Consider the following 18,320-nt stretch of genomic DNA (forward strand, 5'->3'; position numbering starts at 1 on the left):
AGCAAAGACCCACTGGGCTGCAAGGCCTGTTTCCAGCTGGATGACTCTACGATAGGTCGAGGCTGTTGCTAACCCTATGTCACATAAATAAGAATTCTCTTCTGGGCCTTACAAAGAAATGTTATAATTCCTACCAAGGATTCATCTCTTTTCATTTTGACCGAACCCCCAAAGAACAATCCCATCAGCCCAAGTTGCCACTCAGATAGTCTCACCAAGCAACCTCCAGGTCATGCAAACTTCTTCCACTTCTTTATAGCTTTATGCTGGATGACTGAGAAGTCATTTTTATGAGACAGAGCTTGTAAAATTGACCCGGTTCATTCTGCCATTGGCAGATGGGAAAACAAGCAATTGATAATTAAAATCCAGGCTTTTGTTCCTGTTTGTTATACAACAGAGCATATATGGCTGACTAACTTAACATGTTAGCCAACTCAATAAGTAGGTCAGTGTTTCTGCATTAATAAATCTTGAAAATCACAAAAAAGCAGCAGATGCTGGAAATCTGAAATAAAAACCAAAAATGCTGGAAACACTGGGAGCTCAGGAAGAATTTGCGGAAAGAGAAACAGTTAATGGTTCAGGTCCAGAACTAATAAATATTACCATTTTATCAGATATCTTAATTTTATAAGCAGTAAGGATTCAATAGTTGACAGCCATTCCAATACCAAACAGATGATTTACAAATTACTTATCTGGGAACTGTTATTGTTTGGAAAATGGACTAACTCTGAACTTCAAGACCTGATATCTGCAGAAAATAACGTAATTCCATGAAATTTTTAAGATCATCAGTAAGACATTTCACAAATGTCTGATTTTTTTCCAGTATGAGCAATACACTACATCAGAAGATGAATTAAATAACATTATCACTGCTTCAAATCTCTTTCTACTTGTTTTTGAAGTTGTTTTCTTTTCATATTTTGATTTCAGCAATACTACATTAATTTTGATCAAGTCTAAAATTTCTCAGAAAGGCAGGAAATCTTATGGGCGGTGGCAAAGGTTTGTGTTCCTACACAGTTTTTACCAATATTGGTTGATTATATACATAATTGTAAACACCTGGGAAAGGAGGGAATGGTTGGTAACTTGTACCCTGCACACCAGGTACGACTCCCTTGCCAGGTGGACTTTTCTCATGTCTACAAGTTGATTTTACTGAATTGCCGAGAGTACATTGCTATAGCTACTGCTTAGTTATCATAGATGTATGGGACTTACTATGTATAAATATAAGGCTGTAACCTGAGGGAGTGGGTCCACTTGTCAGATGGTGGCAGTACTTACGTGCCTTCCCTTTGACAACCGGGTCTCAAACTTCTGCAGGACAATGCGCAATAAACTGTGGTAACCATAAGAAGCTGGTCTCCCGAGTTTTATTCAGATTTGACTTTAACAGCACAGTGCCGCCGATTGGCTCATCCAGTGGGTCAGCCATGACACAGCCAATTATCTGGCCCAACAACTTGAATCGGGTCAATGAGAGCCAGCCGTTTAAATGGTTCAGCACGGACTAGATGGGCTAAATGGCCTGTTTCTGTGCTGTATTTCTCAATGACTTTATGGACAAGATAGAAACTGAACAATGCAAGCCTGTGGTCACAAGATTCATGATGACTTTCCATTATAATTGTCTTTGTCCTCGTGACATCATGTAACCTCACAATTCTGACTGAATAATTCAGCTTCCTTGTTTGGCACTCTCTCATGCCCTTTCTTATTTTTTTTACCAGTCTCAAGTCTCTGTTCTTTCCTCATTAATTCAAATTACAATATCCAAAGTAATGATGATGAATCTAAACTAAAGTTGCCTTTCCAAATAATATTAAATACACTTTTTTATGCCTCATGTTTTCTTATTTTTCATGAAAACTTTGTTTAAAATGGCCTCATCACAAGGGGACATAATTTTAAGGTGATTGAAGGAGAGTATGGGTGTGATGTCAGAGGTAAGATTTTTACACAGAGAGTGGTGAATGCAGGGAATGCCCTGCCAGGGGTGGTGGGAGAGGCAGATACATTAGAATTCTAGAAACTCTTAGACAGGTACATGGATGATAGCAAGATGGTGTATGAATGGTGTGTAGGAAGGAAGGATTAGATTGATCTTTGAGTAAGTTAAAGGGTTGGCACAACATTGTGGACCAAAGGGCCTGTACTAAACAGGATCTCCCAGTGGCCACACATTTTAATTCCACATCCCATTCCCATTCTGACATGTCTATCCACGGCCTCCTCTACTGTAAAGATGAAGCCACACTCAGGTTGGAGGAACAACATCTTATATTCCGTCTGGGTAGCCTCCAACCTGATGGTATGAACATTGACTTCTCTAACTTCCGCCAATGCCCCACTTCCCCCTCGTACCCCATCCGTTATTTATACACATATTCTTTCTCTCACTCTCCTTTTTCTCCCTCTGTCCCTCTGACTATACCCCTTGCCCATCCTCTGGGTTTTTTCCCCCCCTTCCCCTTTTCCTTCTCCCTAGGCCTCCTGTCCCATGATCCTCTCATATCCCTTTTGCCAATCACCTGTCCAGCTCTTGGCTCCATCCCTCCCCCTCCTGTCTTCTCCTATCATTTTGGATCTCCCCCTCCCCCTCCCACTTTCAAATCTCTTACTAGCTCTTCCTTCAGTTAGTCCTGACGAAGGGTCTCGGCCCGAAACATCGCCTGTACCTCTTCCTAAAGATGCTGCCTGGCCTGCTGCGTTCACCAGCAACTTTGATGTGTGTTGCTCCTATTCCAAAGTACTGATCTCTCCTCACTTCCTAATCTCCTTGCTAACCCAGAAAGGTACCCAAGTCTTAAATCTCAGCCCTGTCAACCGATCTTCAAACCTTAGACCCTTTCTATAGATCCAGAACATGCAACATCACCAGTCTTCTCTCATAATCTTATTAAATAAGATTAAGAGATGACGAGAAGGCCTACAGGGACGAAGTCCAGCACCTGGCTGTGTGGTGTGCCGACAACAATCTGGCTCGTAACACCCAGAAGATCAAGGAGATCATTGTAGACTTTAGGCATGCCAGGAGTCACACTCATGTCCCCATCTACATCAGCGGAACTGTAGTGGAGCGTGTATCGAGCTTCAAATTCCTTGGTGTCCACATTTCCAAGGATCTCACCTGGTCCCTGAACTCCTCCATCCTGATCAAAATGGCGCAACAGCGCCTTTATTTCCTGCAGAGCATGAAGAAGGGTCACCTCTGTCCCAGGATACTGATGGACTTTTACCACTGTACCACTGAGAGCATACTCACCAACTGCATCTCAGTGTGGTATGGCAATTGTCCTGTATCAGACCGCAAAGCATTCCAGCGTGTGGTGAAAACAGCCCAGTGGATCATCGGCACCCAATTGCCCACCATTGAGAACATCTACCATAAACGCTGCCTGGACAGGGCGAAAAGCATTATCAAGGATGCATCTCACCCTAACCATGGACTTTTTACTCTCCTCCCATCTGGTAGGCGCTACAGGAGGCTCCGCTCCCGCACTAGCAGGCACAGGAAGAGCTTCTTTCCTGAGGCTGTGACACTGCTGTACCTCACATCACAGCATTAAGCAGTATTGCGTCCATATTGTACTGTCTCAATACTTTTATATTTGTGTGCTGTAGCACTTTTTTTATTTGCAATTATTTTGTAAATAACACTATTCTTTGCATTTCTGGTCAGATGCTAAATGCATTTCATTGGCTTTGTATCTGTACTTGGCACAATGACAATAAAGCTGAACCTAATCTAATCTAATCTAAATAGCAAAGAAAGCCCACAAAGTGAATGGTCTACACCCACTTCTCTTTCTAATGTTGCTATGTTGTTGTTACTGGAGGGAGAGATCATTATTTAGAGAATTATAAATGTTTACAGCGTAGAAACAGGCCCCATGTCCTTCCTTGTCTGCTCACCATGATACTTATTTCACTAAACGTAGTTGCCCACATGAGGTTAGTATTCCTCCATGCCTTTCCTTTCCAAACACCTTTTGAACATTGTAATTGTCACCAACCCGTCTGACAACTCAAGTAGATTTAGTATTATCATAGAATAGGTGAAATATGACAAGAATGCAAGTTTTAGATTAGAACAAGGTCAACTTTACCAGGCTGGGATATGTTGAAATTAATAATTAGCCAAGAAATTACATCAGCATTTCTACTTCCTCACAAGATGAAGACAAGTTAGCACGTCCCTGTTGACCTTTATTGATACATCACGAGATGAATCCTAGCTCAGTATAGAACTAACTGCAAGATTTATAGAGAGTTGTGGACACAGCTCAGTCCTTTACAAAAGTTAGCCTCTACTCCCTAAACTCTATGTACACTTCCAGCTGCCTTGGGAATCATAATCAAAGCTCCCTCTCACCCCAGTCATTTTCACTTCTCCTCCCATCCCCTTTCATCAGGCAGGATTTTTTAAACAGGTTGATAACATGCACCACCAGGCTCAAAGAGAGTTTCTATCCTGCTTTTATAACGTTCCTGAATGGACCTTTTATACAATAAAGATTCATTTGACTTCACAATCTTCCTCATTATAGTCTTTGCACCTCGTTGTCTACCTACACTGCACTACTTCTGTGACTGTACTGTAACACTATATTCTGCATTCTGTTATTGCTTTCCCTATTGCACTACGTCAATGCACTTATGTTTTGAAACGATATACAAGGATGGTATGCAAAACAAAGTTTTTCTTTGTATCTCGGTACCTGTGACAATAGAAAACCAATTAACATAGACATGAGTGGAGAGACACAGAAAAACACAGAGGAGGAATTAATTCAAGCTTTATTTTCATTTTCTATTTTTCTCACCTCCAGAGGAATCAAGGACTCCTCATATGGACACGTTTTCTAAAATAAGAAAAGCCCGCCTGGACAGCCCTCACCAACAGTACTGGAAAGAAATTGTTGAGAAAAGACTTGAAGGTCAGCACAAATCAGTATTTAGAGGGGAAAACTTACAATGATCATCATGTATTTGATGTACAATTGGTTCTCACAAACCTGACTAAGTTTGTTACAGGAGGGATGATAAATATAGAGCATTTAATGTAGTCTGTAGGAATCGAAGCTGGGCATTTCACAAGTCCAATATGATAACTTGATCAGGGAAGTAACTGGCTTAGTCGCAGAATGCAAGGGTTAATAAGCTTTAGTGGCCACAGTGAGGTTCTGCAAAGTTCAATATGAGGTACCATCTATTTGATTAAGTGTCCAGATGGTCTGAAAGGACTTATTTTTGTGCTGTTGACTTCCATAGTTGAACACAAAAGAGCCAGTGTTTTCTGTCAGCAACAATTGACTATGCATTTAATGGCTCAGTAGTCAATGAATCACCATACATGTTGACTACATCAGCTGGGCCAGCTGCTAATGATACTAGTCCATTCATTTCTTGTTGAGTCAGCATTTACGCCGTGAGTAATCGTCGAATCAGCAGGTGCAAAATCAACTCTCAATCGGCAGCTGTTCACCTAGTGAACATTCTCTGGGTCTTCAGAATCAGAATACTCGCATTCCATGAAATAACACTTCCAGGTTTCATATTTCCAGATCTGGCTCTCTTCAGAATCAAGTCCTCATGAAAACCATGTGTGTGACCTCAATAGGAATAATCAGAATCAGTCAGGTTTAATATCACTGGCATATGTTGTGAAATTCGGTAACTTTACGGCAGCAGCACAATGAAATACATGATAAATAAATATAGAGAAAAGAACTGAATTACTGTAAGTATAAATGCATGTCTATTAAATGGTTAAGTTAAAATAAGTCATGCAATAAAACCAGAAATAAAAAATTAGTCGGGTTGTGTTCATGGGTTCAATGTCCGTTTAGGAATCAGATGGCAGGGGGGAAGAAGCTGTTGCTGAATTGCTGAGTGTGTGCCTTCAGGCTCCTGTACCTCCTTCCTGATGATGACAATGAGAAGAGGACATGTCCTGGGTGCTGGAGTCCTTAACGATGGACTAATTTCCTAAGGCACCATTCCTCGAAGATGTCTTGGATACTACGGAGGCTAGTACCCATGACAGAGATGACTGATTTTACAGCTCTCTGAAACTTACTCCAATCCTGTGCAGTAGCTCCCCCATACCAGATGGTGATGCAGCCAGTCAGAATGCTCTCCACAGCACATTTGTAGTTTTCAAGTGTGTTAATTGACAAATCACATCCTTGTGTTCTTTGTGTAAGATATGGAAATTCTGGGGGATCTCCAGCCTCCCCAATAACTACATCAGCACCAGGTGCATCAAACTGCAGATACCTCAGAGAATGTGTTAAGGAATTGGAGCTACAGCTCAATGTCCTTTGGCTCATACGGGAGACTGAAGAACTGATAGATAGGAGCTACTTTGAGGTAGTCGCCCCAAGGTGGACTGGGGTAACCAGGTGACTGTCATAAGAAGAAAGGGAAATGGACAGCGAGTACAGAGTACCCCTGTGGCCATACCCCTCAATAACAACTGTACCATTTGCAATTCTATTGAAAGGGACAAGCTACCAGAGGAGAGCTGGAGAGACCCGGTCTTTGGCAGTGAGTCTGTTGCTTTAGCTCAGAAGAGAAGAGAGGTAATAGGAGGTTCTAGAGTTAGAGGAACAGAGATGAGATTCTGTGGACACAGTAAAGACACCCAGATGGTATGTTACCGCCTGGGCACCAGGGTCAGGGATGACTCCGCAATCTAAATCAGAAGGGTGAGCAGCCAGATGTCTTGGTATATAGTGGCACCAATGACAAAAGTAGGAAAGACAAGGTGGTCCGAAAGAGAGATTTTAGGGAGCTAGGTAGAAAGCTGAAAAGCAGGACTGCCAAGGTAGTAATCACTGGATTGCTGCCTGTGCCAAGCACCAGTAGGAGTAAGAATAGCAGCATTTGCCAGATAAATGTGTGACTGAGGAACTGGTGCAGGGGGCAGTCGATCAGATTTCTGGATCATTAGGACCTGGGGAAGGTATGACCTGTACAAAAGGGATGGGTTACACCTGAACCTGAGGGGAACCAATATCCTTGCAGGTAGGTTTGCTACGGCTATTCAGGAGGGTTTAAACTAATTGGCAGAGTGATAGGGCTGAGGATAGGGCAGTTAGTTTACAACCAGAGGCAGTGTGCAGTGAGACTGTTAGCAAAGACAGACTGATGATAGTGCAAAATTACACTAAGTGAATGAGCTGCAATGAAAAAAGGGGACAAAATTGGAAAGGGTGATGAATACAGGACTGAAGGTGTTATATTTGAATCCACACAGTATATAGAATAAGGTAGACGGACATGTAGTGCAGTTAGAGATTGGCATGTATGATGTCATAGACATCACTGAATTGTGGCTAAAAGAAGATTATAGTGGGAGATTAACATCAAAGGATGCACATTGTATCGAAAGGACAGCCAGGTAGGTAGAGGGGGTGGTGTGACTTTGTTGGTAAAAAATGAAATCAAATCATTAGAAAGAGGTGACATAAGATTAGAAGGTGTAGAATCGTGGGTACGGCAAGGGTAAAAAGACTTTGATAGGAGTTATATACAAACCTCCGAACAGCAGCAAAGATGTAGGCTACAAATTACAATGGGCGATAGAAAATGCATGTCAAAAGGGCAATGTTATGATAGTCATGGGGTATTTCAATAAGCAAGTAGATTGGGAGAAACAGATTGGTGCAGGATCCCAAGAGGAGGAATTTGTAGAATGCCTATAAGATGCCTTTTTAGGGCAGCTTGTGGCTGAGCTCACTACAGGACCAACTATTCTGGACTGGGTGTTGTGCATTGAACCAGAATCGATTAGAGAGTGTAAGATAAAGGAACACTTAGGAGACAGAGACCATCGGAAGGGGACACTAGCAGGGATGACAGCAGAGCAGCAATGGCTGAAGTTTCTGGGAGAAATTTGGAAGGATCAGGACAGATACATCCCAAAGAGGAAGAAGTATTCTAAAGCCAAGATAACACAACCGTGGCTAACAAGGGAAGTCAAAGCCAACATAAAAGCCAAAGAAAGCATATAATAGAGGAAAAATTAGTGGGAAGTTAGAGGATTGGGAAGCTTTTAAAAACCAACATAAGGCAACTAAAAGAGTCATAAAGAGGGAAAAGATGGAATGCAAAGGTAAGTTAGTCAATAATATTAAAAAGGGTACCAAAAGTTTCTTCAGATATATAAAGAGTAAAAGAGAAGTGAGAGTAGATATCAGACCACTGGAAAATGATGCTGGAGAGTGGTAATGGGGGACAAAGAAATAGCAGATAAACTGAATAAGTATTTTGCACTATTCTTCACTATGGAATACAAAAGCAGTATGCCATAATTTCAGAAGTGTCTGTGAAGTTGCTATTACTGGGGAGAAGGTGCTTAGGAAACTGAAAGGTCTGAAGGTAGATAAATCATTTTGAACCAGATGATCTATACCCAGGGTTCTGAAAGAGATGGCTGCAGAGATTGTGGAGGCATTAGTAATGATCTTTCAAGTTTCAATATATTCTGGCATGGTTCTGGAGGACTGGAAAATGGCAAATATTATTCTACTCTTCAAGTAGGGAGAGAGGCAGAAGAAAGGAAATTTTAGGCCAATTAGTCTGACCTCAGTGGCTGGTAAGATGCTGGAGTTGATTATAAATGATGTGGTTTAAGGGTTCTTGGAGGCACATGATAAAATAGGCCATAGTCAGCATGGTTTCCTCAAGGGAAAATCTGGCCTGACAAATCTGTTGGAATTCTTTGAAGAAATAACAAGCAGGATAGACAAAGGAGAATCGATAGATGTTTCCAGAAGGTGTTAGACAAGGTGCCATACACAAGGCTGTTCAACAAGTTACGAGCCCATGGTACGACAGGAAGGATACCAGCATTGATCTGGAGCATTCGCTGATTGGCTCCCCAGGAGGTGTATAGTGGGAATAAATGGAGCCTTTTCAGGTTGGCTGCTAGTTACTAGTGGTGTTCCACAGGGGTCGGTGCTGGGACTACTTCTTTTTATATCTTACGTCAATAATGCGGGTAATGAAATTGAGGGCTTTGTGGCCACGTTTGCGGACAATATGAAGGTAGGTGGAGGGTCAAGTAGTGTTGAGGAAGCAGAGAGGCTGCAAATGGACAGGTTAGGAGAATGGGCAAAGAAGTGGCAGATGGAATACAGTGTCAGGGAGTATATGGTCATGTAGTTTGTGAGAAGAAATAAAAGCACCAATATTTTCTAAATGGAGAGAAAATTCAAAAATATGAGATGCAAAGGGACTTGGGAGTCCTCGTGCAAGATTCCCTAAAGGTCAATTTGCAGGTTGAGGAAGGCAGATGCAACGTTAGCATTCATTTCGAGACGACAAGAATGTAATGTTGAAGCTTTATAAAGCACTGGGGAGGCCTCACCTGGAGTATTGTGAGCAGTGCTTGGCCTGGCATATCCCTCCATCAGCAAACCAACCCTGTTTTAAGGGTGGCACAGTGGCATGGCAATTAGTGCTGCTGCCTCCTAACACCAGGAACCCAGGTATGATCTTCATCTTGAGTGCTCTTTGGATGTTCTCCACAAGACTATGTGATTTTGCCAGCTGCTTCAGTTTCTACCCACAGCCTAAAGACATACTAACAACATTAAAAGGCTACTGTGATTCATTTCAAGGGTAGGAAATGCTTCAGTATTCACTACAGAAAAGGATCTTGGAGATTGTAGGGATGACTTGCAGAGGACTGAAAAGCTTGAGCATGTAGACATTAAGAAAGAGGATGTGCTGGAGCTTTTGGAAAGCATCAAGTTGGATAAGTCATCGGGACCAGACGAGATGTACCCCAGGCTACTGTGGGAGGCGAGGGAGGAGATTGCTGAGCTTCTGGTGATGATCTTTGCATCATCAATGGTTCCAGAGGATTGGAAGGTGGCAGATGTTGTTCCCTTATTCAAGAAAGGGAGTAGAGATAGCCCAGGAAATTATAGACCAGTGAGTCTTACTTCAGTGGTTGGTAAGTTGGTGGAAAATATGATTAGGAATAGTCAGCATGGCTTTGTCAGAGGCAGGTCATGTCTTACAAGCCTGACTGAATTTTTTGAGGATGTAACTAAACAGATTGATGAAGGTAGAGCAGTCGATGTAGTATATATGGATTTCAGCAAGGCATTTGATAAGGTACCCCATGCAAGGCTTATTGAGAAAGTAAGGAGGCATGGGATCCAAAGAGACATTGTTTTGTGGATCCAGAATTGGTTTGCTCACAGGAGGCAAAGAGTGGTTGTAGACAGGTCATATTCTGCATGGAGGTCGGTGACCAGTGGTGTGCCTCAGGGATCTGTTCTGGGACCCCTTCTCTTCGTGATTTTTATAACTGACCTGGATGAGGAAGTGGAGGGATGGGTTAGTAAATTTGCTGATGACATAAAGATTGGGGGTGTTGTGGACAGTGTGGAGGGCTGTCAGAGTTTACAGCAGGACATTGATAGGATGAAAAACTGGGTTAAGAAGTGGCAGATGGAGTTCAACCCAGATAAGTGTGAGGTGGTTCATTTTGGTAGGTCAAATATGATGGCAGAATATAGTATTAATGGTAAAATTCTTGGCAGTGTGGAGGATCAGAGGGATCTTGGGGTCCGAGTCCATAGGACACTCAAGGCTGCTGCGCAGGTTGACTCTGTGGTTAAGAAGGCAAATGGTGCATTGGCCTTCATCAATCATGGGATTGAGTTTAGGAGCCGAGAGGTAATGTTGCAGCTATATAGGACCCCGGTCAGAGCCCACTTGGAATACTGTGCTCAGTTCTGGTCGCCTCACTACAGGAAGGTTGTGGAAACCATAGAAAAGGTGCAGAGGAGATTTACAAGGATGTTGCCTGGATTGGGGAGCATGCCTTATGAGAATAGGTTGACTGAACTTGGCCTTTTCTCCTTGGAGCGATGGAAGATGAGAGGTTACCTGATAGAGGTGTACAAGATGAGGAGAGGCATTGATCATGTGGATAGTCAGAGGCTTTTTTGCAGGGCTGAAGTGGCTAGCGCAAGAGGGCACAGTTTTAAGGTGCTAGGAAGTAGGTACAGAGGAGATGTCAGGGGTGAGTTTTTACACAAAGAATGGTGAGAGCATGGAATGGGCTGCTGGCAATGGTGGTGGAGGCGGATATGATAGGGTCTTTTAAGAGACTCCTGGATAGGTACATGGAGCTTAGAAAAATAGAGGGCTATGGGTAACCCTAGGTAATTTCTAAAGTAAGTACATGTTCGGCACAGCATTGTGGGCCAAAGGGTCTGTATTGAGCTGTAGGTTTTCTATGTTTCTATGAAATGGTAAAAGGTACAAAAGGGAATTGAAGGCATATAGAAGTGAAAATAGTAGAGGTCTGCAGGGAAATGAGGAAGGAGGACTGAAGAGAGCTTGCCTGGTCCTGATGAGATGAGCAGTTTCGCCAGTACCAGTGAGTGTTTAGGGGCATGGCTGGAGATGCGACAGGCAAATCTAAAAGCAATGTACCAACCGGGTGAAGCTCTGGTCATGGTAAAAAGTAAATGCAATAAGTGACCAATACAGACAATGGATGTGACAATAGCCTTCAGCCTGACACTACTGCACAATGATGGAACACAGGAGTTCCAGAGACAAGATAAGATAATAGCAACTATTGTCAGCAAGAAACAAGCGAATTATCCACCTTCCATTCTGACCAATTCTGCTAGCTTCTGTGATGACAGGGCCCTCAACTTCACTATCACAAACACTGCCAGTTTAATTTAGACCACACTGTGTTAAAGAAAAAACGAAAATACTGAACAAGAGGCTATATGGACCAGGCAACTTTTGACTTTAGGTGCAGCTCTATCTTCAGAAGTCGAGAATGAGGTGCATATCCTGTGGTTACAGCCATTTATTAGTTGTTCATAATAAAATGACAGTAAAGCATTGTGAGTAAGTAACTCAGTGTCAGGTAACTAACTATAACCATAAGCAACTCAGTCTAACAACTCCAACAAAGAATCTGCCTCATGGACTTCCTTTATATTGAAAACTAGTTCAACCTGAACAGATAAGGGAGTCTTCTTTAATAAGAACAGTCTGTGATTCATGTGTTCAGATAAAGTATGTACAGAAGAGCCAGCTATACTCCACTAGAAATTACCGAAAGTCCACTGAGTAATTACAAATAGGGAAGCATAAATCACAGACTGTTCCCCCTGGGAATAGGCTTCAACAATCTGCATTTAGGACTCTTTCTCTTCCTCGAGTCCTGGTGGTTGGATCCTTTAGGCTTAGCTGCAAATCTTCCAGACTGCTAGGGCATCTCCTTGGTCTGCTCCTGAACCACAGATTTCCTCCCTCCAGTTGCTGTGTGGTCCCAACTAGACAGAATTGGGACACACACAATCCGATTGGCTGGACGGGTTTGTCTATACTTGAGGGCAGGACTAGTCTCCAGAAGGCCTCAGGTTACCTTGCACTGAAGGCCACCCCCTTGTCAGTCATTGGTCTCAGGAGAGTCTGGGGGTCAGAACACCACACCGCAAACATACCCTCTTACAATGACCGAGCAGTTCTCCGGATAGTAGCAGCCAGAGACATTCAGCCTGCAGGTGACCTGCTTCCCTGCAGTAATAGCAGCGACCAGGACCTCTCATCGTTGGAGAGTCTCGTGCAGCCAACCTGGATGGGCTCAACAGCATCTTGAGCAGGAGATGGGCTGGTCATGGTCCAAGGTTGGGGACTGGAACTGCGATGCATTGGGACTGGGCTCAGACAGGCTCTCTTTGACCTCCTGAAGTAGCCCCACTTTCGCTCTGCCAGGCGATCATCGAGACAAATGGACTGGATGACCAGAACCTCTAAGTTCTCTGTTGACTCTCCAAAGGTGAGGGCATCCTTCAGTTCACCTCAGAGTACGTGGCGGTGTAGAGTGGCCAAGGCATCCCCATTCTAACAACTCTCTTTGGCCAAGTTCCAGAATTCGATCGTGTAGTTGGCGCTGACTGCCCACCCTGTTGAATATTCATCGGGCGGTCTGAGGCTCGGCTGGCTCAGGCGGAGTGATGGAATACCTTCCTCATGGCAGCCAAGAATTCCTTCTAATCCAAGCAAACCTCTGACCTGCATTCCTAATGCATGGTGGCTCAGGCCAGGGCTCCTCCACTCAGAAGAGAGATAATGAAGGCAACCTTTCTGTGCTCTGAAGGGAACAGAAATGGCTGGAGCTCAAACACTAATGAGCATTGGATAAGGAAGCCGTGGCAAGAACCTGGGTAACCGTCGAATCTCTCCAGGGTTGAAAGATGCACTGGCACCGCAGAGTGGCTGACTGGCTCTCCTGAACGACTCCGACTTCCTTCTTGCAAAAGTTGACAAATGGCTACCTGGAGGTCATGTAGCTCCAGGCTCTGCATGGAAGTCCTCTCGCTGTGGTAGGCCACAGTGGATGAAAGGTTCTGATACCCCACTGGGTCCATGCTGCCTCTATCGTGCTGTGACGAGAGTCCTTGGTGAGGATGGCTTGGACCCAAATGCTGGAGTACCTGAAGCAAGGATCACGACACAGTATCAAACTGAATCGAGAATTGAGCACAAAAAAAAGCTAGACGATATCACTAGTAGGGCTTACCAATGTGTGCCAAATCTCAGTTCAGGTGCTCTTTAAATACTCAACTCTTGTCACCCAAAAAACGATTGCCAATTAGTGGGATGGCTGCTTAAAGGGGCCATGCCAGCTAGCCACGCTCTGGAGAGTTCGAGCGTCTAAACACCAGAAGCTGGTACGGTTGCCAGCGTCTCATAATAAATGAGGGATTTAGTATGCAGGTAGATTGGGAAACTCAGGTTGGTGCTGATTTTGGATGTCAAGAGACAGAATCTGTAGAATGCCTATGAGATGCTTTGTTAGAGCAGCATGTGGTTGAGCCCGCTGGGGGTCAGGTATTCTGGATTGGTAATTTTTTAATGAACTGGATATGATTAGGAAGGTTAAGGTATAGGAACCCTGAGGAGGCAGTTATCACAATATGACAGAATTCACCCTGCAATTTGAAAGGGAGAAGCTGAAGTTAGATGGAGTTACAGTGGAGTTAAGGGAATTACAGAAGCATGAGAAAGGAGCTGTCCAAAGTTGACTGAATTGGCACACTAGTAGGGATGATGGCAGAACAGCAATGGCTGAAGTTTCTTGGAGCAATTCAGAAGGTGCAGGATAGATACACTCCAAAGAAGATGAAGTATTCTAAAAGCAGGATGACACAACCAAGGCTGATAAGGAATGTCAAAGCCAACGTAAGAGCAAAAGCAATATATTAGAGCAAAAATTAGTGGGAAGTCTGAGGATTGGGAAGCTTTTAAAGACCAACAGAAGGCAACTGAAAAAGTCATAAGGAGAGAGAAGATGAAATATGAAGGCAAGCCAAACAATGATATCATAGAAGATACCAAAAGTTTTTTCAGATATATGGAGTATAAGAGTGGAGAGAGTAGATATCAGACTGCTGGAAAATGATGCTAGAGAGGTAGTAATTGGGGACAAGGAAATGGTGGATGAACTGAATAAATCAGTCTTCACTGTGAAAGACATTAACAGTATGCCAGAAGTTTGAGAGGGTCGGGGGCAGAAGTTAGTGCAGTTGCTATTACTAGGGAGCCGGTGCTTGGGAAGCTGAAAGGTCTGAAGTGAAATAAGTCAACTGGAACGGATGGATTACACTCCATGGTTCTGAAAGAGGTAACTGTGCAGGCATTAGTAATGATCTTTAAGTATTACTATATTCTGGCATGTTCCCAAGGACTGGAAAATTGCAAATGTTACTCCAATAGAAGGAAGGAAATTAAAAGCCATTTAGCCTAATCTCAGTGCTGGAGAAGATGTTGGAGTTGATTGTTAAGAATGAGGTTTCAGGGTACTTGGAGGCACATTGTAAAACAGGCCAAAGTCAGCATGGTTTCCTCAAGAGAAAATCTTGCATGACAAATCTGTTAGAAGTCTTTGAGGAAATAACAAGCAGGATAGACAAAGCAGAATCAATGGATGTTATGTACTTGGATTTTCAAAAAGCCTTTGACAAGGTGTCACACTGGAGGCTGCTTAGCAAGATAAGACCCATGATATTCCAAGAAAGATACTAGCATAGATGTACTAGCTCATTGGAGACAAAGAGAGGGAATAAAGGGCACCTTTTCTGATTGGCTGCTAGTGGCAAGTGGTGTTCCACAGTCTGAGTCGGGACTGTTTCTTTTTACATTGTATTTCAATGATTTGGATGACGGAATTGATAGCCTTGTGTCCAAGATTGTGGATGTAACACAGATAGATGGAGGAGCTAGTGGATTTGAAGAAGCAGAGAGCAGGAAGCAGTGACTCTACAGTGTCGGGAAGTGTATGGTCATGCACTTTGCTAGAAGGAATAAAAGTGTAGATTACTTTCTGAATGGAGAGGAGATTTGAAAACCTGAAGTGCAAGGGGATTTGGGAGTCCTCGTGCAGGATTCCCTAAAGGTTAACTTGTAGGCTGAGTCAGTGGTGAAGAAGGCAAATGCAATGTTAGCATTCATTTCAAGATGACTAGAATATAAAAGCAAGGATGTAATGCTGAGGCTTTATAAAGCACTGGTGAGTCTTCATTTGGAGTATTGTGAGCAGTTTTGGACTCCTTATCTAAGAAAGGATGGAGAGAGTTCAAAGGAGGTTATCAACATGATTCCAGGTTTGAAAGGCTTATCATAGGAGCAGTGCTTGATGGCTCTAGGCCTGTTCTTACTAGGATTTAGAAGAATGAAGTGGGAACTTGTTGAAACCTATCAAATTTCGAAAGGCTTAGATAGAGTAGATTTGGAGAGAATGTTTCTATCGTGGAGGAGTCTAGCACCAGAGGCCACTGCCTCAGAATAGAGGAATGTCCATTTACAGCGGAAATGAGGAGAAATTCCTTTCACCAGAGGGTTGTGAATCTGTGGAATTTATTGCTACATATGGGTGTGGAGGTCAGGCTATTCAGTGTACTTAAGAAGGAGGTTGAGAGACTCTTAATAGTCAGGGCATCGACAGTTATGAGGAGAAGGCAGGAGAATGGTGTGGAGAGGGAAATAGATCAGCCATGATGAAATGGTGGAGCAGATTCGATGGGCTGTACAGCCCTATTCTGTTTCATTGTCTTATGGTCCTATGATAGAACATGTATATCCTGTGGCAAGTAACACATCTCTTTGCTCTCTAAAGCAATTCCATCATCCACAAGGCAAAGTCAGGTGCATAACAGAATACACTCCACACTTCTAGGTAGGAGTATCACCAATATTGCTCTATTTCATAAACACAAAATACTCTGCAGATGCTGGGGTCAAAGCAAAACTCACAACACGCTGGAGGAACTCAGCAGGTCGGGCAGCATCCGTGGAAACGTTGACTGATCATTTCCACGGATGCTGTCCGATCTGCGTGTTGTGAGTGTTGCTCTATTTCATCCTGAAGAAGTATGGCATGTTCATTTCTTATTAACTCCAATTTTCATCATCTAAACTAAATGTATCTATCTATAACTTGCACAATGTAAATATGCAAAAGCTGACTGGTGTTCCATGTATTGTACATTTGCTGTAAAAGTAAAACCACTGAAGTGATTTGTACATGATCGTATCTTCTTAAGTGCCATTTCATCCAGCCTTCAAAAAGATTAGTAAGGCATTTTTCACTGTGTAATCATGCCTGTAATCTCTAGCTGAATATTACCACACAACTAAGAGGAGTTCCCAACCCTTTTTGTGCCACTGACTCCTACCATTAACTGAGAGGTCTATGAAGCCCCAGGTTGGGAACCTCTGCTCTAGGATGAGTTGGGAGGGAAAAAAACTTGAACTTTCTTATTCTGGCTTCCATTCCGGTCCCGATGAAGGGGCTCAGCCCAAACTGTCGACTATTTGTTCCCCACCATAGATGCTGCTTGACTTACTGAGTTCCTCCAGCATTTTGTGCGTGCTGCTTAAGATTTCCAGCATCTGGAGAATCCATTGTGCTTTTGACCTTTTTTAAAGTTGGTTATTTTGCCAGTATTTTGGATTGATCAAATGTAATTTTCAACCAAAGATTTTAATAGATTTATACTATATTACTTAATAATATATTCTGTGTGGAAGGAATGTTTCATCTTGCAACGTACAATTTTGGACTATTGTTAGTCATCAAAAAAGGATCAGAAAAAACAATTACTCAAATCACAACTAAACCATAAATTTTATTATATAGATACACAGAAATCTCCTTCTGACTTTGGCTCAATAGACTTTTCCCAATTATGCAGGCAAAGCTTACTATTTCTGAGTCAAATATTACACTAATTGACTAACATCATGTAAGTGTTATATCTGTGGCATTTCTCAAGCGCATAGTTTCTTCAACACAACAGCAAACAAAGCTTTCTATTTTGTCACTGAAAAGTAAATAAATAATATAAAATAGAAAGTAGAAAGTAAAAAATAGATAAGATGCTCATACTAATCACACAAAAACTCAGTCTGAATTATTACTGCAGCACTCATAGAGATTATGAAGAACTTCTAGCCTCTGTAATGGGGGAAGTAACTCTATACACCAAATGCGATAGGAATTTATATTGAATCAATTACATGCACTAATTTGTGGGGCCTTAATGCCACATAAAGTTAAGTCTTTTTGAATATCAGTGCACATTAGGAGGCAGTTGCACTAAACTTCCAATGGCCATTGTTCTTAAACCCTGGGAAATGCATAAGAGGCAGGCAGACTGAAAATGTATAACTTGTACATCCATAATATGGTTTTTAATTACAAATTTCAGATTTTTGTGCTGTCTTTTTCTTTTTATTCTATTTTAGGATTTCTTCATTGGCTTCTGTAGGGATAGGCGCGCTTTATCCCATCCAAAAATTCAGAACATTATTTCAAAACCACGGCAAAAACACAAGATAATGTCTGGAAATTAATAATTACTAAATCCACATAATTTAAAAAGCATACAGAAAATCCTGCAAATACTTGTAAACTGAGCAGCATCTACAGCAGGAAAAGAAAGTCTAGTAGTTTTGATAGTTCTAATGTGGAAGGATCTGTTAACTCATTCCAGCTTTCCAGCAGATGCAGAATTTTATTCTTTGTTCCTCTTTTACTATTTTAATATAGTTGAATTTCTTGTACATTTAATATTGTGCAGCCGTAATTCCTCCTGTAAGAAAACATTCAACTGATTCTTACTAGGAAACTTCAGTAGCTTTATGCCAAACTGTTCCCATTTATAATCACGAACACCAGCAAGTCAGGGGCCAGCATAATTTCACCAAATGCAGAATTCCTAATCTTGCTGACAGGTTCCTGTGGC

The 18,320-nt window shown here is 42.4% G+C and overlaps 1 protein-coding gene across 1 annotated transcript in view; it reads right to left on the reverse strand.

Moving 5' to 3' along the window:
• LOC140200711 (microtubule-associated tumor suppressor candidate 2-like) overlaps positions 1-18,320 on the reverse strand; it is a 268,025-nt gene that overhangs the window by 243,798 nt on the left and 5,907 nt on the right. The window lies entirely within an intron of this gene.

The sequence above is a fragment of the Mobula birostris genome, chromosome 7 (assembly GCF_030028105.1).
Source record: "Mobula birostris isolate sMobBir1 chromosome 7, sMobBir1.hap1, whole genome shotgun sequence".
NCBI classification, from domain to species: Eukaryota; Metazoa; Chordata; class Chondrichthyes; order Myliobatiformes; family Myliobatidae; genus Mobula; species Mobula birostris.